Here is a 23,148-nt window from a genome sequence, read left to right as displayed (position 1 = left end):
TACTACTCGATTTGTAACTAGAGTCACAGCTGGTCTGGCATCTGTTCCCAGGACGGGGGTGGCTGACCCCTCATTCATGTCCCCTCCCTCTGCTTTGGCCAGGGTAGTCCCAGTCCTGACTTATCCCAGGGCCAACCCAGCCCACGTCCTCCATCCACGGAGGACACAGAGCCGGGGTCCGGGAGGTCCATGCAGGGGACGTGGTTGACCCATTAGAGCCGCTCCTGGGCTCTCTGGCTCATCTGTGCTGGTCACGGGAGCTTCGCCGAGAACCTCTGTTTTCCCTTCTTGTCAGGGTGTCCCCAAAGAGGAAATGCAGAGCTGCCCGAGTGTGGCACGGAGCTCGCGGCCTCCTCCAGTCCCTGTTGCCTTCAGCTGGTGTTTTAAGTGAAGGCTGATGCCTTGCCCTGGCCACAGCCCCTCACATGAGCTCCCCTTAACATCCACTCACAAACATCCACCACCCGCGCCCTCGGTTCTGTGGTGGCCGCTGTTTGTAAACAATGGTCACCAGTGTCTCCTTTACTGGGGCTTCACTTCAGCCACAAAACTGAACATTTTAAACCACTCTCCAGGCTCAGCAACGTTAAACTAATGTGTCTGGGATACTTCAGTAACTACGTAATGAAAGATATGCAGAAAATCGCATGTCTTGTTAAAAGTCACAAGCTAGGCAAACAAAAACATTTTGCCCCAAAGAAGCACAGGTGTGTGACAGTTTAGGGACCAGAGACACAAGGTCATTGAATCTCAAGGCAGTCTCTGCCCAAAAACCTACTGAATGTGGCCGTGGGACAGAGGACAGAGTCCACAGAACGGTTGTCCACAGGGAGACGGGTCCATCCGTGTCTTTCAGAAGTTCAGGCCAAAGAATTTGGGGTCAGGCTGTGCTCACTGGGTTCATGTGAAGCGATGTGGCCCCAACACCACCCTCCACATGACTGTGCGAAACACAGGCTGGTTACACACGATCCCGCCCATGGTTTTAGTAGAAACCCCAGGCTTTCCTCCAACCTCCACATGACGGCACAAAACACAGGTTGGTTACACGTGATCCTGCCCATGGTTTTAGTAGAAACCCCGGGTTTTCTTCCCGTTTCCCACTACGCCATGGAACTGTTTTACTATTACATACTTACTAAACTGTGCATGTTTTGTGCATCTCAAAATGCAGGAAACCTTGGCCAGGAAATCCTGGAGCTGCTTTTTCTCTACCAGAGCCAAGCCCTCCAGGGCTCCCTGGGGACATTCCTGCAAGCCAGGCCCTAGGAGCCAGTGATGCCAGGAAGGGACCCACCGAGATGCTGTCCTCCCGTCAGGAACCTACTGAGATGCTCTTGTCCCACCAGGGAACTACCAAGACGCTGTCCTCCTGCCAGGGACCTACTGAGACACTGTCCTCCTGCCAGGGACCTACTGAGACACTGTCCTCCTGCCAGGGACCTACTGAGACACTGTCCTCCTGCCAGGGACCTACTGAGACACTGTCCTCCCACCAGGGACCTACTGAGATGCTGTCCTTCCACCAGGACTCACCGAGACACTGTCCTCCCACCAGGGACCTACGGAGATGCTGTCCTCCCACCAGGACCTACAGAGACGCTGTCCTCCCACCAGGACCTACAGAGATGCTGTCCTCCCACTGGGGACCCACCGAGACACTGTCCTCCCACCAGGACCCATCGAGACGCTGTCCTCCCACTGGGGACCCACCAAGACACTGTCCTCCCACCAGGGACCTACTGAGATGCTGTCCTTCCACCAGGACCCACCGAGACACTGTCCTCCCACCAGGGACCTACGGAGATGCTGTCCTCCCACCAGGACCCATCGAGACGCTGTCCTCCCACCAGGACCTACGGAGATGCTGTCCTCTCACCAGGACCCATAGAGATGCTGTCCTCCCACCACGACCCACTGAGACGCTGTCCTCCCACCAGGGACCTACTGAGATGCTGTCCTCCCGCCGGTACTGCTTCCAGTTCCTGCCACTGTCGCTGAACATCAGGATGTAGCTGGTCACCCAGTCGGAGCTCCCGTACCCGCCCTGCGTCGCCACCGCCGTGACCTCCACCCTCTCTCCAAGGTCGATCTGCAGCCATTGGTTCTTATTTGATACGAGTGGGGTCCAGCCCCCAGCTCCTGTTTGTGGAGAAAGACACACGAAGAAAACGGGAAAGAGGAGAAACTATTAAAATCCATCTTAACTGGGCGAACCCTCGGTACAAACACACCCCTATGCTGCTTTTAAGAAAATTCCTTTTCTGAAATGTAGAAAAAATGACCTCATGGTTATACGTCTCATATTAAAGGACAGAACCCGAATTATTTGTGTTCTAGGTTGGGTGGCCTCCTCCTACCGAAGTCCAGGTGCCCACTGAAGGGTCTGGGTGCTCGGTGTGATGTCCTCCCGGGCCTGGCCGACTCGCTGGCTGCTGCTTGGCCTTTAGACATCACAACTGGATACAGAGTGCCGTGAACGGAGGATGGCGCAGGACGTCTGCCTCAGACACCCCTGCCTGAGCTGTGACCAGCACTGGAGATGCAGAGACCTTAAGACCCGGCCCAGCCTCCAGCAGCTCGCAGGCTCGGGAAGCTGGCATTTAAGGCAGGAGGAGGAGCTCGGGGGTGCAGGCTGCCTGTGAGTCCCTGCAAGGCTCGATGAGGAAAGGAGCTTGAGGAATGCCCCTGGGAGGGGCAAGCATCCCACGTCCCCAGAGGACAGAGAGTCACTGAGAATGAAGGAGGTTGAGCCACAGACCTGCACAGATGCCCTTGAGAGGTGGAGCCGGGGCCAGCGTCACTGAGGCCCACAGGGCAGGGAGCAAGCCCAGGAGGCAGAGCCCACCCAGTCACAGCCAGACCCCAGGGCAGAGGCCTGACTTACAGTCCAGTCTCCCAAACACAGAGTTCCTGGGGGAGAAGAAGGGGGATGGTGGAGAAGGGGAGCAAAGGAAAACAGGATGACTTTGGGACTGCAAGACAGAAGCAGACCCCACAGCTGAGGTGCAGACCCTCCCGCTGAGAACAGCAGCACAGAAGCCCCCGGCACTGCGGGACTGGAGGAGCTGGGCGCCATCAGGCCAGAGCCTTCTATGTCACCCACCGTCACCAAAGAGAGGGAGAAAGACAATTTACACAGAGCTGTGTCGGGAAACCAGGGGGCAAATGTTCACCAAAGCCGAATGAAGAAAGCTCCCCAAAAACAGCCACGAGGCAGAGAAACATGTAAGTCAACACCCCTGAGAAATTAGACATCCTCAAGCCAGCCTTGGAAGATCTGAAAAGCCACCTTGAATCAGAAATGTAGAAATGTAAGATATGGGCGAAAAACAGAGTAATAAAAATAATTGATTTAACTCAGGAAATAAATGGAAGAAAAAGACAAAGTTATCTTAGAAATAAAGAACACATACCACACACAATAATAATCTTCCGTGTGAGTTATAAGAACTCTTTGCATAATGAAGGAGCACCTCATAGAACAGCTTGACTCCAACCTGAGCCCCACCAGCAGCCAGCAGGGACGTGGAACAGAAACGCTCGTTCCTGCTGGGGGGAATGCAAATGGCCCAGCTGCTGCAGAAGATGGTGTGGGGGCTTCCTACAAAACTGTGGTACGTCAGACACTGCAGGGAATCCAGCACTGGAAAGAGCTGGACCACGAGCCACACACACCACGGAGGATTTCAGCGCACATTCGTAGTGAAAGCAGCCCCTGTGAAAAGACCCCAACCTATGGTTCCAACTGCAGGACCTTTGGGAAAAGGCAAAACTCTGAAGACAGTGAAAGAAATCCATGGTTCGAGGTTGTGGGAAGGGAGGGGTGAACCGCTGGAGCACAGAGAATCTTAGGTGGCACTGTGGTAGGGGGCACACCTCTGCGTGGCACTGTGTTAGGGGGCACACCTCTGCATGGCACACGTCATTACACATTTTCAAAACCTCTGGAATGTGCACCAAGTGTTAACCCTGATGTAAACCATGGACACTAGTTAATGATAATTTATCAGTATTGTTTCATCAGCTATGGCAAATGCACCACACTAATGCACGGTGTCAGTAACAGGACCATGTGTGCCTCTGAGGGGGTTCTACGTCTATATGGGAGCTCTCTGCACCACACCAATGCAAGGTATTAATAACAGGACCATGTGTGTCTCAGAGGGGGTCGAACGTCTATATGGGAGCTCTCTGCACCACACCAATGCAAGGTATTAATAACAGGACCATGTGTGTCTCAGAGGGGGTCATATGTCTATATGGGAGCTCTCTGCACCACACCAGTGCAAGGTATTAATAACAGGATCATGTGTGTCTCAGAGGGGGTCATATGTCTATATGGGAGCTCTCTGTATTTTCTGCTCAGTTTTACTGTAGACCTAAAAGTGCTCTTAAAATAATACATTTAAAGGTGCCTGAGGAAAATAGACTCAAATCTCAAATGGAAATGTGATAGGGGACATCAAAGAAAGGCAGAAAAACTACCAAGAGAATGTAAATGACAAAACAGAGTGTCAGGGAAAGTGGTGGTGACAGGAGGCAGGAAGACGAGGACTCGGGCCCACATCATCAGATGCCTGAGAAGAATGAAGAGTGTACAGAGGCAGGAAGAGGAGGACTCGGGCCCACATCATCGGATGCCTGAGAAGAATGAAGCGTGTGTGGAGGCAGGAAGAGGAGGACTTGGGCCCACATCATCGGATGCCTGAGAGGAACGAAAAGTGTACAGGAACTAATGTTTAAAAGTAAAATCTATGAAAAGCTTTTCAGAAATAGAGGCCCCATCAGACAGTACCACAAACCTCTAAAATCACGCAAGTGTGGTTCATAAACAGAAATTCCAGAAATAGACCCAAATATGGTGAAAATTTAGTCCATGACAGAGGGGAGTCTCTAAGCTCCGGGATGAAGATGGTCATTTTCTTAACGGATCCTGGGACTACTGGGCAGCTGTTTGGAAAAGGACAGAATTAAGTTTCTATCTCACATTGTACATAAGAATTAACTCCCAATGGACCAGGGATCTCCATATTTAAACAGGAAACCACATAACTACTTGAAGAAAACAATGAGTAAATACTTTAACGTTGGTTCAGAGAAAGTTTGACTATGACTCAAAATCTGGAGGTAACAAAGGAAAAAGACTGATAAATTTGACAAATAAACCACTTTAAATGCATGACCGAAACAACAAGTCAAGGGCAACTAACAGAGAAACTACTTGTCACGTACATTGCACATTCTGTTGTGTGGAAGGGTGGGTTGAATGAACAGGTGAATTCACATCACAGGGCGCTGTGTGGCTTGAGGAAGGAGGAGGGTCCCTGTGAGGAGAAGCAGACGGGTTTCCAGGGTGGACTATCCAGTGAGAGAGACGCCCTAAGAACATCTGTCTCCAGTGCTCCCACACGAGAGAAGGAAGGGGAACAGGATCACACACAGCTGCTGCCTGATCACTAACTGAACCAGAAGCCTTAGAAACCGGTTCCTGCACGGTGGGGGTACCAGGGAGTGGGAAGGGGTGTCAGGACAGGGAGAGGCTGAGCATTTTTGCTGAGTCTCTTTCCTGATAGCTTTGATTTGAAGAACAATCGTGATGTTCCCCATCCCTCCATCTGCTCCAGAAACGAGTGACTGTGACCCACCAGGACCTTAGATGGGGGTAAGCTGGGATGGACGATGGTCACAGACAAATGAGTCTCACACACTGCAGAGGGAAAGATCCTGGAGGGCAGGGAGATGCAACCGACCCAGGCACCCCGGAAACAGCCTTGACTGGGCGCAGACACTGCAATCTAGTGAGTAAAGGTACTTATCGTAGCATGTGGGTTTGCAATTCTGAAACTAGAATCAAACAATATGTAAATATAAACAAGGAGAGACATCTTTTCACTCCTGAAGACAATGAACAACTCAGGCTAAAATAAACCCTGTGTTGTTAGATTGGAATCAACGAGACCTGGGGTCCTTGGAGAACTGACGGGTGCCAGGGCTGAGGCAGGGAAAATCCAGGACCTGCTTAGAGTATCTTGTGTTCCGGGAACCAGGGACGTGCCCCCAGAGAGGGTGTGTGTTTGTCAAAAGAACACAACGAAGAGCCTGTCCAGCCTGAAGGAGCTTCTAAGGGCCAGCGTGGGACAACTGAGGCAACAATATTTTTTAAAACGTATTTTGTGCCATAGCGTATAAATACTCATGAGTCCATACTGATATAAGTAAATAATCAAATAAACGCATGTGCAGAGTGGAAGGGCCAGCTCCTTCTCACTGGAGAAGCCCACCAGTGATTCAACACAGAGCCACGGTTAAACTCCAGTAATGAAGGGGCAGGGAGGTCCCCCGATGGATGTGGAAGCTGCTGGGTGGAAGATGGAGAGAAGCAGCATTCGCATCTCTGAGAAGTCCACAGGTGAGTTAACAGCGTCAAGGTTAAACTCCACAGTAGCCAGGGGACAGGGAGGTCCCCTGATGAATGTGGAAGCCAGTGGGTGGAAGATGGAGAGAAGCAGCATTCGCATCTCTGAGAAGCCAGCCAGTGAGTCAACAAAGAGTCACGGTTAAACTCCACCATAGCGAGGGTGCAGGGAGGTCCCACGATGGATGTGGAAGCTGCTGGGTGGAAGATGGAGAGAAGCAGCATTCGCATCTCCGAGAAGAGCAGCTCCCCAAGATGCTCATCACCATCGAAGGACCCCGGCCCATGTCCCCACTGACAGACGACCCCACCTCAGGACGCCGCGACTGGACACTTGGGAGGCACAGCTGGGCTCCTGAGGGGCTCCCGCCAAAATTCCACAGCCTCACCCCAGTCAGGAGAACACACGGTGCAAATGAAACCCAGGCCGATTCTGCAAAACAGCTGAACCGCTGCACAGCAAGAAGCGTGTAAGTCACAAAAGACAAGGGGAGACGCTGAATTCTGGAGGATGGGAGGAGACGAGGGGGAATATGGAACGAATCATGTGGGATCCTGGACGGACTCAGGGAGGCGCTTGTGGGAAAAACCGGAAGTGGCTGCGTAGGGGCCGCCCTTGCTCTGCGCAGTCGCACCAGCGCCGGCGCCCAACCCGGCAGCGCCAGGCGCCAGCCAGTCAGCCAGGGGCGCGCGAGCCCGCGCTCTGCGGCGGTCCTGTGAGTCTCTCGTCGGAGTAAAATAAAACGTTTGGAGAGCGTGGGATGAAAAGGGAGAAAGCTGTAAGGACTCTGCACTGTGCATTTTAGGAAGGGGGACGCATCGCCACCATCGAAGGCAGCAGAGTGAAGAAAAGCAAAACGGACGCTGGGCCAGGAGAGGAGGCCTTGCTGCCCACGGCGACGCCCTGCTGCCCACGGCAACGTCCTGCCTCCCACGGTGACGCCCTGCTGCCCACAGTGATGCCCTGCTGCCCACGGCGACGCCCTGCTGCCCACAGTGATGCCCTGCTACCCACGGCGACGCCCTGCTGCCCGCAGCGCCACAGCCAAGGCATTTGTGTCTGTCAGACACAGCATCACCCTCCCGAGTGTCCTGTATAATAAGATTTTATAACTAACCTTTGAGACTTACTGCACAGCAGGACTTTTTAAGCCGGGTGGTGCCCGAGTAAAGTCTGTGGCTCACCAGCTCGGCCTGAGCAGCTTTTGCAAGTTGCTTCTGTTCTGTCCTCACTGCCCAGCTGCCCTGAAATTCAGAGACGCCCCTGCTTACAGATGAGCTCTCACCACGTGAGGGTCACCTTCTAGAGTGTGTGAAGTCCCAGGTAGTGATGAAAACATCATCCTCCCATCATGACTTGAATAATAAATCGTACAACGATGAGGGTCAGATGAGACCTCATCTGCTGAGATGAGACCGCTGCTGAGTCTTTTTCGATAGCTCTGACGTGAAGAACAGTAGTGATGTTCCCCATCCCTCCATCTGCTCCAGAATGAGCGAAAGGAATGGCTACTCCAAGGGCTCCTAGTAAGGAGTGAGCTCACAGAGGGCCTGCTGAGTTCTGCATTAAAAATATCCCTATAACCAGGCATGGTGGCATGGCCCTGTGGTCCCAGCCACCCAGGAGGCTGAGGCGGGAGGCTCACTTGAGCCCAGAAGTTCAAGTCCAGCCTAGGCAGCATAACAAGATGCTGTCTCTAAAACAATAAAAAATAAATAAAAATAAAAATCCCTAAAAGGCCACAGGTGCAGCAGCTCTTTCCTTTGTTGCCTGCCATTTTCAGTCTGTGAGGGGCTGAAGTTGCTAACACCATGTCATGTGCTTTTCAATGACTAAAGGAGTGGACACCTCCATTGTGTGCAGAGGGATCTTCCAGAAATTTCTGTGTACACCATCTTAACTCCTCGGCATTTCTAGAATGACTCCTCAAAAAGTTAAACACAGAATGACCATATGGGCCAGCAACTTCACTCCTCAGTATATGCTCAAGGGAGCTGAACACAGGTTCCTGAACAGATGTCTCCACACGAATGTCACAGAAACATTACCCACAACAGCCAGGACATGGAAGCAACCTCAGTGTCCACCCCCGAAGGACAGAGAAGCAGGTGGGGGTCTGTTCCTACAACTCAGTCTGGCGCACTGAGGGATGAAGTGCTAACCCAGGTCCCCCACGGATGAACCTGGAACACAGGACACAAAGGGAAAGGTGCCAGGCACAGAAGCTCTTATGCTGGGTGACTCTTCTTATATGAAGTATCCAGAACAGCTAAATCCAGAGACAGAAAGAGTGGTGGGTGCAGGGGTGGGAGCGGGTGGGAAGCGCCTGCTGCAGGGTGCAAGATTTCCTTCTAGGGTGAGAAACATGTTGTGGAACTGGACAGAGGTGGCAGTTTGCACAGCACGGAGGGTGCTAAATGCTACTCAGTCTTGTAACTTAAAATGGTCAATTTTATGTTGTATGCATATAAAAGTATCTAGAGGACAACTTATCATCCCTCATTTACAGATGAGATGATGGATTCAGAGATGGAGCAAATTTGACCAATTTCCTGCAGTTAGTGGTTGTGTTGTTTTAAAATTTTGAGCATGTTATTTTAAAAGCTAGACTTTGTCCACTTAGCCAACTTCGTAATTATATAATGATACTCCTGCCACTCCTAGTGGTGCCTTCTATTCCAAATGTGTATGTAAATACTTCATCAATTACGCCTGCTATCTGGCTGTAAGTGGTGTGGCCAGATGTCTTTATAAAGTGAGTTCCTGTCTGGTTTCTGCTCTGTGTCTGCCTCAGTAGGGAAACGCTCCCAGCAGGAGGGGCTCTGACATTGCCGGGGGGTCACGGGGGACCTTCAGGATGGTGAGCACAAAGTTCCCTGGGAAGTGGGTGCCGGAAGGTGAAACTGCAGACCCAGCCTCCTTGGAAATGATGATAGATGATGGACAAATAGATGATTGATGGATGGATGGATAGATAGATAGATAGATAGATAGATAGATAGATAGATAGACAGACAGACTGAGGGACAGACTGATAGACACATAGATACATAGACAGCCAGATACTGGCCTACCTGGTCACCTTTCTGAGAGCCCAGTGACGTGCATCATTTGAAACCATTGCCAGCACTAATGAGCTTGGGGATAAGGGAGGAGCCGAGTTGGGTCCCCCAAGGTGCACCCAGTGTCCCCCGGGACACCACAAGGCCTCTGGGTCTCCTCCCCACAGTGGCTGTCCTGTGGGCAGGTGCATGCTGCTGGTCCTATCCACACCCCAACCCAGCCCACAACAGAGGAAGAGCCACCCACGGGAGATCCAGGCTGCTACAGCTCCTCTCAGTTCTCAGTGCTTATGTTTTAAATCCAACATGTGTTTTCTGATTTGGACAACATTGCAACAGAATTTCACTAATGATTTGCCTTAGGAATGAAGCATGAATGACCTGCAGAGCCCCAGGGAGTTCAGGATGGGGCAAAAACAGTTATAAGAGAACCTGGGCAAGGGTGTTTATGTGCCATGAAATCTGGGGTAAGCAGCTCACACTGAGAAAATCACATTTGTTCATGCAGAAGACCAAAGACCAACACCACTCCCCAAGTAATGGACAGAAGGTAGGTCCCTGCACCCTCCCTCAGAGTCTGAGCCCCCTGCCCTTTCTCTTGGTGATTTGGAGGGACACCTGCCATTTCCCTCTGGCCCACTCAGGATGGTGGTGGCAGGACCCCTCCCCCCTCCCAGGATGAGCCAGTCGTGGCTTTCCTGTGGCAGCATTTCCCGGGGAAAGGGACCTGAGCCACTCTAAGGAGACTGGCTCCATTGGACAAGCACATTCTTTGCCAGGTATGTGTGTGGTGAGTGTTTTCTCCAAGTCCATGGCTTCACTTTTCCCTTTGCCAATGGTGGCTATCAAAGACTATTTCATTAAGTCTGCTCTGCTTTGAGTGTGAGTCCCAGAGTTCATGTGAGGGAAACTTAATTCCAAATGCAACAGCGTTGGGAGGTGGGGCCTTTGCAGGGTGAATCTGAGCCCTCGTGAATGGATTCCTGCTGCTATCACAGGAGTGAGGTAGTTATCACAGGAGCAGGTTAGTTATCCTGAGAGTGGGTTAGTTATCACAGGAGCAGGTTAGTTATCAGTGGAGTAGGTTTGTTATCATGGGAGTGGGTTAGTTATCCTAAGACTGGGTTAGTTATCCTGAGAGTGGGTTAGTTATCCTGAGAGTGGGTTAGTTATCACAGGAGCAGGTTAGTTACCAGGGAAGTAGGTTCGTTATCATGGGAGTGGGTTAGTTATCCTGAGAGTGGATTAATTATCACAGGAGTAGGTTAGTTATCCTGAGAGTAGGTTAGTTATCATGGGAGTGGGCTAGTTATCCTTAAAATGGGTTAGTTATAATGGGGGCAGGTTAGTTATCCTGAGAGTGGGTTAGTTATCATGGGAGTGAGGAGCCTGGTCCCTTCCTTCTTGCTCTCTTGCCTGTCCACCTTCCTTCATGGGATGTGGCAGCAAGAAGACCCTCGTCAGATGCTGTCCTTCAACCTTGGATTTCCCAGCCTCCAGAACCATAAGAAATAAATCCCTGTTTTGGGCCGGGCACAGTGGCTCATGCCTGTAATCCCAGCACTTTGTGAGGCTGAGGTGGACGGGTCACAAGGTCAGGAGTTCGAGACCAACCTGAGCAACATGGTGAAACCCAATCTCTACTAAAAATACAAAAATTAGCCAGGTGTGGTGGTGCATGCCTGTAATCCCAGCTACTCAGGAGGCTGAGGCAGGAGAATCACTTGAACCTGGGAGGCGGAGGTTGCAGTGAGCTGAGATCACACCATTGCACTCCAGCCTGGGCAACAGACTGAGACTCTGTCTCAAGAAAAAAAAAAAAAAAAGGAAATAAATAAATCCCTGTTCTTTACACATTAGCCAGTCTCAGGTATTCTGTTATAGCAACACAAAATGGACTAAGATAAGGTCCAAGTTATTATTTTTCTTTTATGTCTTATACTCTTATGTCCCATTTAATAAATCATTGTCTAACCAAAGTTCATAAGGACATTCTTCTACATTTTCTTCTAGAAGTTAAATACCTTTAGGGGTTCTGTTTTATTTAGGATTTTATCCAGAAGATATAAAGAACTATTACAACTCAAAAATAAAATTATCACTTAAAATAATGAGCAAGAGCTATGACTGGACAATTTATGAAAGAAGATGTAGGAATAGCCAATAATTTTATGAAACAAATCTTGACACCGTTAGTCATCTGAGAAGTACAAATTAAACTAAAAATGGAATACCACCACATACTAGAATATGGGAATTTAAAAGACTGATGGCATGGGTATTGTGAGAACCTGGAGCAACCAGAATGCTCACACACTGCTGGTGAGAATACAAAAGGCACAGCCACTCAGGAAACTGTTCTGAAAGGTCAAACACCCACCTACTTACTATACGACCCAGTCATTTAGTACTTGGCATTCACCCAGGAGAAATGAAAATATTTCCGCAGAAAAACTGTAAGTGGATGTCTGCAGAAGCCTTATTTGTAAGAGCAAAACACCGGGAATCACCCGGTATCTGTGGACGGATGGATGAATTTACTGTGGTTTATTTCAGGTTGAGATGCAATGGAGAGGCCTGAACTCCCGACACCCAGAGTGCCTCGAGGAAGCTCACATGCCCGGGTCTCACGCACGCCCTGGCCGAGCCTCTGATAACTGTTGAGGGATTTACTTCTCTGAAATTCACCAGCCAGCCCCACCTGGTTCTGGGCATATGATCACGGCATGGGGCTACCTGGGGTCATGACCTGTGAAGGGGGGTTCACTGCAGTGAGGCCCATTCATGAACAGGGCACAGACGGCAGAGCTAACATCGAGGGACTGCGGGGTCTGGGTGAGTGGCTGTGGAGAGGCCAGGATGCCCGGGCATGGCCCTGAGGGAGGGCAGGGTTAGGAGAGGGAGCCCTTGTTTGTTTTGTGCAGAGGGAGTTGAGATACGTGCTGTGAAGTAATGCACAGTAGCTTCTATCCTGAACTTAGGAAGAGAAGCCAGGCCTAGAAATGTGGAATCCCAAGGACTTAGACATGGAGATGCTGGTGGAATGACCCAGTGGATGACACCAATGAGAAACACAGGGGAGGGCCCAGACATCCCTCGAGGCCAGAGCTGACGCCGGGGCCAAGTGGAGGCAGGGTGGGCAACTCCACCTGGCTCAGGGAACTGGCGGCTGGTGACACGCTGAAATTAGTCGCTTCGTACCCTTCTTGGACCAGGATTGAACCAGGAGACCCCTATGCCGGCCCCTGGTATGACAGGACAGGGTGGCAGGTGCCGTCATTGCCCAGGTCAAACGAAGGGTCTGAGGCTGAGGGGTTGGAGACGTTTGTCCAGGCCCACACCAGTCACAGGTGCTGAAAACAGAGTGCAAACACCGTTACTCTGAGACAGAGCATCTTCCTACTCTCTCTGGAAGGAAGGTGGCCCCTCCAAGGAATCCCGACCCATGGATTCCCAGTAACCACGGCAGTGCCTGGAAGGAAAGAACACCACCTCCCTGTCCAAGCAATGATGAAGGGACAGGCACAAAAGGTGAGATGTGTTTCCAGAGGTGATCGCCTGCCCACAAAGAGCAGAGGGTGTGCAGGACACGGGACGAGGCAGTGACGATGCCCAGGAGGAGCTCCCCACAAGGCCAAGGGCCCAGAAGTGCACCACGAGGGCCGGCCACACAGGCAGGTCAGCTGCCAGTAGTTGAGTTACTAACATGCACATAGAAAGGGATTTTAGGAACAGTCGACTACAGGAAGGCGGTGTCCAGTGGAGGAGAAAGGTGGCCGTGGTGGAGGCCCTGGGAGGGGAGGCCCTTTTGCCGCCATCAGCTGCCCACTCCACAGGTTTCCCTCTCCCACGAAGACGGCCCCAGCAGAGCTCACGGGTGATTAGGGAGGAGGCAGGAGGGCCTGGGGTCTCCTTCCTGAAGTTCTGCATTTGGGCATTAAGGCTGGAGACAGGAGCTGGAGAGGAGAAGCTGGCAGGGCATTCAGACTCCACCTGAATCCATTCCCAATATAAAAAATTCTCAATAAAGAACAGCAGAGAAATTCTTCAGCCTTGTATCAGGCATCTATGAAAAACCTATGAGTATAACCATACTCAACAGTGGAACACTGGCTGCACCCTCATGCTCAGGAACAAGGTGAGGATACCTGTGCTTACCAAGTCTACTATCTATCACGACAGATATTCTAGCCACAGCATATGGAAAGAAAAAGAAACAAAAGAAATCCGTATCAGAAAGGGAGAAGCAAAATGGTCTTTATTCACAACAACATGATCAGATATGTGGACAATGTTGTAGAATCTAAAAACTGGATTGAACAAATATGTAGTTTTAGCAAGCTTTCAGAATATACTGTCAGAATGCCAAAGTAAAATTGTATGTATTTTATTAGCAAGGAATGTTATAAAATAAAATTTAGAAATCCATTTACAAAAACATGACAAAATAAAATACACTTAAGAGTTAAATCTGACAAAAACTGTGCAAAGTGTGCATAGCAAATACTAAAATGCACATCTATTAAAGAAGACCTAACTCAGTCAAGACATGTTCTGTCTCCAGGGATTTGAAGAGCCCACATGGCCAAGATGTCAGCTCTCCCCACATCGACCTCTCCATTCAATGCAATCCCAGTCAAACTCTCAGAAGCCATTTTTTTTGTAGAAATTGACAAACATTGTAAAGTTCGCAGTGAAGCTCAAAGGACCAGGAATAGTGAAACTACCTGTTGGAGAAGAAGACATACACCTGGCTGTACCACCTGACGACTATGTCCTGCGAAGCTGAAGCACACTGAAGAGCCTAGCACTGGGCGAAGACAGGGACGTGGACCTTTGGGGCAGGAGGCCAGATGTCGGCTAGTCGTATGTGGCCAACTGCCTTTCCAGTATCCAACATCCATTCTTAATTAAACACACACACAAACACACACACACTTTTTTTTGCAAAGACAGTTGAGTGAAAAAATAACTATTTTCTAAAAACTATGCTAAAAAAATTGGATATTAGAAAAAGGACTTTGTTCCATGCCACACACTGTATAATTTCTTTCTTCAAGATGAATCATGAAGTTAAATATAGAAAACATATGGCAGAAGACACAGGAGAAAACTGTTGCAACTTTGAGTTATAAGAAGTATTTTATCTATGCTACCACAGAGGATAATTTCTTTATAAAATGATACATTCATTTTCATGAAAACAGGAACTTGCTCTGCAAAAGACATAAAAAGGTGAGCAACACGCTGAGCGAAAATATCTTTATCTGCAACTCACATATCTGAATATACAGAGAACTCCCAGCACTCAATAATTCCAAAGCAAAAAACCCAACAACCCAGTGTGGTGAAAACACCGTAAGTGTTGCACAAACTCTTTTCCAAAAAAGATAAATACAGGCAGAATGAGCCATGAAATAGTTCCTGACAAGGGGACTACAAAAGAGAATTAAAACCAGATGCCCCAGTAGGTCTACTGGAATGTCTAAGATGACTAATCAAACCAGGGGTGAGATGATACCAGCCACTGAAAACTCTCATACGCTGCTGGTGGAAATGCAAAAAAACCTCATAAAACACTTCAGCAGTTTCTTAAAATATTTACCATTAACCCACTGAATTACCCAGCAAGGCCATTTCCAAGTATCTACCCAGGAGACACAAAAGCGTAAGTGCGCACGAGACCTGTGGAGCGGTGCTCAGAGCAGCTTCATTCCTAACATCCCACACTGATAACCACACCAACGCTCCTCAGCTGGAGAAGAGACACACAAGTCGCGACGTATTCATACAAGAGACATGAAAGCATACGTGTGCACGAGACCTGTGGAGCGGTGCTCAGAGCAGCTTTATTTCTGACATCCCACACTGAAAACCACACCAACGCTCTTCAGCTGGAGAAGAGATACACAGATCGTGATGTATTCATACAAGAGAACAGTGCTCAGAAAATAGGAACAAGTAACCCCAAAAAGTGCAGAAATATCAAAATCATTGGGTAGAGTGACAGAACCCACATTCAAAAGAGGACCTAACAGAAGATTCCAGCATGTTCAACAGCAGGAGCAGCCTGCTAAGGAGGAGGAGGCCAGGGCAGTGACTGTCCTGAGTTGGGGGCCATGCGTGGGGGCAGCATGCACAGGGTGGGGCCACTTTTTAGGGGGAGGAGTGTACTGAATTGCCTTATTGGTGAGGTAATCACAGGAGCGCATGCATTTGTGAAGTTAAAGGTGTTAATTTAAACAATATTAGGAAAATAGGTGAACATTTCACTCTTGGGTACATAGACATTTACAGCTAGAGTCCTCTGTCCTCTTCCTTAAAGAAAAGAGTGTTTTCAAACCATTCATAATCTTTAATTAGTAGGGGGGAGAGAGAGAGAGAGAAAGAGATTGAGAAGGAGAGGAGAGGAGAGGAGAGAAGAGAAGAGAGTCTTGCAACTGAGGTAGTAGGCCTGACTTGACTCTGGAAGGGGGGCTTGAACCCTGGACCAGATTGAGGACTAGCTAAAGCAGGGAAGAGACAAAAGTCTCCCTTAGACACACCCTCCAGAGCCATGTCACTTTACAATTGCCATGGCAACACCTGCCATGCCCCTTTACATGGCAACAACCCAAAGACCCAGAAGTTACCACTTCTTTTCTAGGAAGTTCTGCATAAACTGCTCCTTGATTTGCAGGTAATTAAAAGTGGGTATAAATAGGAGTGCAGAGATGCCTCTGAGCTGCTGCTCTGGGTGCACTGCCCATGGGGTAGCCTTGCTCCATGAGGAGCAAGCAGGACCTCTGCTGCTGCTGTGCACAGCCACCACCTGCCACCACGGGCCACCCTGGAATTCTTTCCTGGGCAAAGCCAAGAACGTTTCTGAGCTAAGCCCCAATTTTGAGGCTTACCTTCCCTGCGTCACAACCATAACATGTCAAAGCATCAGAATATGGAGACAGAGTGACAGTGAAAGACAAGAACCATAGAACATTTTAAACCTGTTAATGTTGTATTTCAAAATCTCAAAAATTTTTGTTCTTCAAAGTTCAACAATGTGATTATTTCTGCAATACTAAATGCATTTCAGATTTACAGGAAGACCACTTTTAGTAAGAACTTAAGTGTTAAATACCCAGGCGATGTTCATCTTAGCTGTTGGTACAATGGTTCCTTTTACTTTTACTCTGGGAGTATCTGAAGGGATCTCAGATTTCAGGATAAGAATGGCTCCATGTGCCTGGAGGAAAAGAGAAACCCCCAAGTAGCTGGTTCTTTTTCCCTGGTGTTTAAAATTCCATCACATTTATAGTAGCCTGGTGTTTATCTAGATTGGAAGAGAAAAAATCACTACAGAAACTGTTTTTTCCTAATATTGCAAAATAACCATCATATGAGGATCAAAGCTGAGCTGAACCTGCTGGTGAAGCAGGTCCTGGGTGTGAGTGACCACTTGCCGCACACACGCGCTGTCTCTAGAGAACACGGTGTGGCCCAAACTCGAACCCGCCAGGGACTCAGCACACAGGAGCCCCCATGTAGTTAAGTCAGTAGGGAGGCTACTGCAGAGGAAAACGGTTTTCAATCCTCATGCAAACACCTGACTCAGCTGTGACCACGTGCGTTCACCGCACAAGCCCAACATCAATTTGCTTGTGATGTAGTTTGGTTCTGTGTCCCTGGGAGGAGGTGAGGGGATCGTGGAAGTGGATTTTTCATGGACGGTTTAGCATCGTGCCCTCGGTGCAGTGCTCTTGGTAGTGAGTTCTCGCGAGACTTGGTTTTTACAAGCGTGCGGCTCGCGCTCTCTGGCCACGTGACCACCTGTCCCCTTCACCTTCCGCCATGATTGGGAGTTTCCTGAGGCCGCCCCAGAAGCAGAAGCCGCTATGTTTCCTCTACAGCCTGCAGAACGGTGAGGCAATGAAGCCTCTTTTCTTTATAAATTAGCCAGTCTTGCTTCAAGCGTTCAGAAACTAGCCACTGCTGGAACTATTGATGGGCTGTGGGGATGGTTGAGAAGCCATACTTGATTTCACTTGTGAGATAAACACTCGCATTTCCTGAAGCGGTTTTTTATGCATTGTTATTAAAAGTGCAAGTAACTCCTTTGTTCTGGGCACTACAAATGGTTCTATTTTAACAACCTTATGATTGATATTAATTAATTTTTAAAGTTTTACTTGATGTGCCAAATAAACTGCAAAAATATTTTATAAAAATTTGAATTGTTGACTCACGTTAATACTAGGCTTCGGTGACTCTGACTGTGAACGTTGAGGTCAAACTGTTTGCCACATCAGCATCTCACATTCCCACAGGCAGTGGAGGAGAGCTCCGTTCCTCACACCTACCTGACGCTTCTTATTTCTGTCTCTCAGATGATGGTCGTTTTAGGGGGTGTGAAATGGTGTCTTGTGGTTTTGATTCTCATATCCCCAGTAACTATCAATGTTGATAATTTTTCAGTGTGCTTATTGGCCACTTGTAAATCATTTTTGGAGAAATGCGGTATTTTGACTACTATAGAATTATTTATATTTTATTGTTGTCAGAGTTTTTAAAATATTCAAGTTACAATTATCTTAGATATATGATTTGCAAATATTTTCTCCCATTCTGTAAGTTTTCCTTTCACTTTTTTAATGTCCTTTGAAACAAAAAGTTTATTATTTTTAAATAAATATAACGTCTTTTCTTTTTTTTTTTTTTGTGAGACAGAGTCTTGCTCTGTCACCCAGGCTGGAGCGCAGTGGCCGGATCTCAGCTCACTGCAAGCTCCGCCTCCCGGGTTTACGCCATTCTCCTGCCTCAGCCTCCCGAGTAGCTGGGACTACAGGCGCCCGCCACCTCGCCCGGCTAGTTTTTTGTATTTTTTAGTAGAGACGGGGTTTCACCAGGTTAGCCAGGATGGTCTCGATCTCCTGACCTTGTGATCCGCCCGTCTCCGCCTCCCTGGGATTACAGGCTTGAGCCACCGCGCCCGGCCTGTCTTTTTTTTCTTTTGTTGCTTGTGCTTTTAATGACATGTCTAAGAAGCCATTGCCTAAAGCAAAGCCATGAAGTTTCGTGGATATGTTCTGTTAAGAGTTGTATATTTTCATCTCTTACGTTTACGCCTGTGAGTTATTATGAGTTACTTTCTGTGTCTAGGGTGCATGAGTAACCAATCTCACTCTTTTGCATGTGGCTATCCAGTTATCCCATTCTTTCCACCACTGGACTTTCTTGGACCCCTTCTTGAAAATCAATTTGCCGGAAAGGTGAGGAGTTATTCTGGACCACACACTTGATTCCACTGATCTGCGTGTTTGTTCCTATGACAATATGTGTCCTGATGACAGGAGCCTTTTTTTTTTTTTTTTTTTTTTTTTTGAGACGGAGTGTCTGTCTGTCCCCCAGGATGGAGTGCAGTGGTGCGATCTGGGCTCACTGCAACCTCTGCCTCCTGGGTTCATGCCATTCTCCCACCTCAGCCTCGCGAGTAGCTGGGACTACAGGCGCCTGCCACCACGCCTGGCTAATTTTGCTTTTGTATTTTTAGTTGAGATGGGGTTTCACCGTGTTAGCCAGAATGGTCTCAATTTCCTGACCTTGTGATCCACCCGCCTCAGCCTCCCAAAGTGCTGGGATTACAGAGATGACTGGAGCTTTGGAGTCAGCTTTGGAACCAGCAAATGGGAGTCCTTGCAATGGCCCATTCGGGTGTTTGAGGGGTTCGTGTCCCTCAAATTCCTGTGTTGAGATCGTAACCCCTAACGTGGTAGTGCCAGCAGGTGGGATCTATGGAGGTGATGAGCTCAGGAGGGCAGAGCCCTAGGGGTGGGATTAATGCCCTTTGAAAAGTGACGCAGAGAGCTCCCTGCCTGCCTCTCCTCCAGGTGGGAATACGAGAAGAGGAGCCTGCAGCCTGGAAGGTCCTTGCCAGAGCCTGACCATATGGACACCCTGATATCAGAGTTCACACCTCCAGAATTGAGAGAAATAAGTTTCTGTCATTGATAAGCCACCAAGTCTATGGTACTCTGTTATAGAAGCCTAAACTAAGACAGTCCCCTGAATTTGTTCTTTCTCAGTGTTGCTTTGTATTTTATTGAGGGTCATTTGCACTTTGAAATAAACTTTAGGATCCGCTTGTTAATTTGTGAAAAAAAAGGTCATTGGAATTTTGAAAGGGATTTCATTTCCTGTGGATTCATTTGGAGAAATAGCACCATTTTAAAAAATGTCTTCTAATGAATGATCTGTCTTTCCATTTATTTTTTCTTTAGTTCTTAACAATGTTTTGTGTTTTTCAGTATATAAAATTTGTGCCTCTTTTATAAAATGTATTCCAAGAGATTTTATGCTTTGTGAGCATAAAACAAAAATTTTTCTTAATTTTATTTTGAATTTTTATTTCTGAAGTACAGAAATCCAATTGATTTTTATGTTTTGCTCTTGTAACCTGAAAACTTGCTGAACTTGTATATTAGCTATAGTAGCTGTGTGTGTGTTTGTGAATCCTGAAGACTGTCTGCATACAAGATCATGTCATCTACAAATAGAGAAAATGTTACTTCTTCCTTTGTAATATTGATGCCTTCTTCCTAATGTTCTTGTCCAGTTTTCCTGGTGAGAACCTCTAGTACAGTGGTACCCAACCTTTTTGGCACCAGGGACCGGTTTTGTAAAAGACAATTTTTCCATGAACTGGGGGTGGAAGGAGTGGTTTTGGGATGGTTCAAGCACATTGCATTTGTTGTGCACTTTATTGTTATTATATATTGTAATATATAATGAAAAAATTATACAACTCACCATAATGTGGACTCCGTAGGAGCCCTGAACTTGTTTTCCTGCAACTAGAGGGTCCCATCTGGGGGTGATGAGAGACAGTGACAGATCATCAGGCATTAGATTCTCATAAGGAATGCGCCACCTAGATCTCTCGCATGCACAGTTCATGATAGGGTTCCCACTCCTATGAGAATCTAATCCAGTCGCTGATCTGACAGGAGGTGGAGCTCGGGCAGTAATGGGAACACTGAGGAGCAGCTATAAATACAGATGAAGCTTCACTCACTCACCAGCTGCTCACCTCCTGCTGTGTGCCCTGGGTCCCAACAGGCCATGGACCAGAACAGGGGTTGGGGACAGACCGCTGCTCTAGTACAATATCAAATAAAATTGGCGAGAGCAGGCAATCTTGTCTTGTGGTTGCTCTAAGGGGGAAGCTTCTGTCTTTCACCATTAAGTGTGATGTTAGCTGTTGGTTTTTGTAGATATCATTAAAAAGTTATTGAAGTTTGAATTTATTTCTAGTTGGTTCATTGTCTGTCATGAAAGAATGTGGGATTCTGTTAAATGCTTTTTGTGCATCTATTGATATTATGCATTTGTCATTTATTCTGTTAATACGACGCATTACATTGATTTACTTCTGAATATTAAACAAATCTTGCATTTCTGAGATAAGCCCTACTTAGTCATGGTGTGTAATTCCTTATGCATACTGCTAGATTCAGTGTTCTGATATTTAATCGAGAGTTTTCGCATCCATATTCTTAAGAGATATTCGTTTGTAGTTTTCCTGTGAGGTCTTTGTATGACTTTGGTATTTCAGTAATATTGGCCTCATGCAATGCGTGGAGGAGCGTCCCTTCTTCTCTGTTATTTGGTAACAGTTCTGAAAGATTCGTGTGAGTTCATCTTTATATGTTTGGTAAATGTAGGCATGAAGCAGTCAGGTCCTGAGTTTTAGTTTGTGGGAATTTCATAATTACTATTTTAATCTCTTTTTTGTGATATGTTCAGATTTCCTTTTTTTCTTGAGTCACCTGTAGGTTTGTCAGTTTTTAAAACATTTTTAAATAACCGTTTGGTGTTTTATTTCCTTCTCTTTATATTATTTTCTAGTCTCTATATCATGAATTTACACACAACCCTATGATTTCATTCTTTTGTCTCTTTGGGTTAGTTCTTCTTTTTCTAGGTTCCTAGAGTGTTAGAGCGTTGACTTAATATCCTTCTTATGTTTTAGACATACGCATTTAGAGCTATAAATTTCCCTCTTAGTAATGCTTTGACTACATTCGATAATTACATTCAATTTTTGTATGTTGTGATTTTTTCTTCATCTCAAAATTAGAAAACTAATTTACTTCCTGATTTTTTGTTGCTTAATTGATACATAGTGATTAATTCCCCATATGTCCTTCTGCTGATGATGCCTAGTAATTCCACTGTAGTCACAGAAGACACTTGTGTGCTTTCATTACTTTTAACTTTAGTCAGGTTTCTTACATGTCAGTGTGTGATCTTCCTGGAGAATGTTTCATGTGCAGTTAAGAGTGTGTGTTCTGTCGTTGAAATGTGGAGTGTTCTAGAATGACCACTTAGATACAGCTGGTTGATGGCACAGGTCAGTTCTGTGTCCTTGATGATTTTCTGTGTGGTTGTTCTAAAAACTGTTGGGAGAGGGGCCTCAAGTTCTAAGACTTATACTTTGAGATTCCTCTATTTGTCCCTTCACCTCTATTAGTTTCTGCTTCACATCTGTGCAGGTCTGGTATTTGGTGCACAATTAGCATACACAATTAGTATTGGTATATATTGTTTTGAGGTTAACATTTTAAACATCACTGTATAAAGTTCCTTTCTGTATTTGGTAATTTTACCTGCTCTTAATATCAATATAGCAACTCCTGCTTTCTTTTGATTAATGTTTGCATGACATTTCTTTTCCCATCCTTTGACTTTCAACCCGTATATGTCATGATATTTGAAGTAAGCATTTTGTAAATTGCATAAAATTGGGCCATGTTTTAAAATCTATTTTTCAAATATCTGTTTCTTAATTAGTGTGTTAGTCTCCTTACATTTTATGTCATTATTGTTATGCTAGAGATTAAGTACAGCATTTTGTTTTTTTGTTTTCTGGTTCTTTTATTTTTTTTGCTCTGCTTTTCATTTCCTTGTTTTTTTCTACATTCTATGGCAAGAAGCAATTTTTAACATTGTCTTTTGGCTTATTTTTGTATATTTGTGTTTTTCTTTCATCTTTTTATAGTGATTGCTCTAGATATTACAATCTATATACATATAAATTATATATAAATAATAATACAGTATAGAATATATAAAATCACAGTCTAGCGACATCATCACATGACCAGTTTGATTACAATGTAGAAACCTTATCTCCTTCTCGGTTCTATATTGCCTTCCCAATATATAACAGAGCTGTCTTAGATATCATCCCAACAGATATTTAGAACCACATCAGAACCACTTTAACCATCAATGAGTATTTATTCATTTTTTTTAAGTTCATGTCAGATAAATAATGTGCTAACGTCACAAGGTTGGAGGGTGACACATCTCACACGTGTGCATGAGTGTCCAATCGTCATGCTTATGAGCTAAAAATGATCGTATTTTTTTGCTGCTGTATTTTTCTTCCTTCAGGGTCATATTAGTTATCTAGGCTTCATAACAAAGCACCAAACTGGATGGCTCAAAACAGGAGAAGTGCATTGTCTCTTAGATGTAGAAGCCAGAAGTCCAAAGTCAAGGTGCCAGGAAGACACATCTTCCCTGAAGCCCATAGGCGAGAATTCCTCCTGGCCCCCGCCTGACTTTTGGTGTTGGGTATCGATCCCTGGCATGCCTTGGTGATGCCAATCTTAGCTTCTGTTGTCACC

At 46.8% G+C, this 23,148-nt stretch overlaps 1 long non-coding RNA gene and 1 other non-coding gene across 2 annotated transcripts; one reads left to right on the top strand and one right to left on the bottom strand.

Moving 5' to 3' along the window:
* Nucleotides 1–17,289: 17,289 nt before the first annotated feature.
* On the top strand, nt 17,290–20,862 carry LOC126932805 (uncharacterized). The gene is made up of 3 exons (XR_007718317.1): nt 17,290–17,378; nt 18,662–18,726; nt 19,345–20,862. It is a non-coding gene; the product is annotated as an uncharacterized LOC126932805 (long non-coding RNA).
* Nucleotides 20,863–22,777: 1,915 nt separating this feature from the next.
* LOC126933316 (small nucleolar RNA U13) lies at nt 22,778–22,877 on the bottom strand. The gene has a single exon (XR_007718551.1). It is a non-coding gene; the product is annotated as a small nucleolar RNA U13 (small nucleolar RNA).
* Between the last annotated feature and the right edge of the window lie 271 nt (nt 22,878–23,148).

This window comes from Macaca thibetana, chromosome 12 (assembly GCF_024542745.1).
Source record: "Macaca thibetana thibetana isolate TM-01 chromosome 12, ASM2454274v1, whole genome shotgun sequence".
NCBI lineage: Eukaryota > Metazoa > Chordata > Mammalia > Primates > Cercopithecidae > Macaca > Macaca thibetana.
The sequence above is the reverse complement of the archived record's forward strand: the minus strand, read 5'-3'. Positions and strand labels throughout refer to the sequence as shown.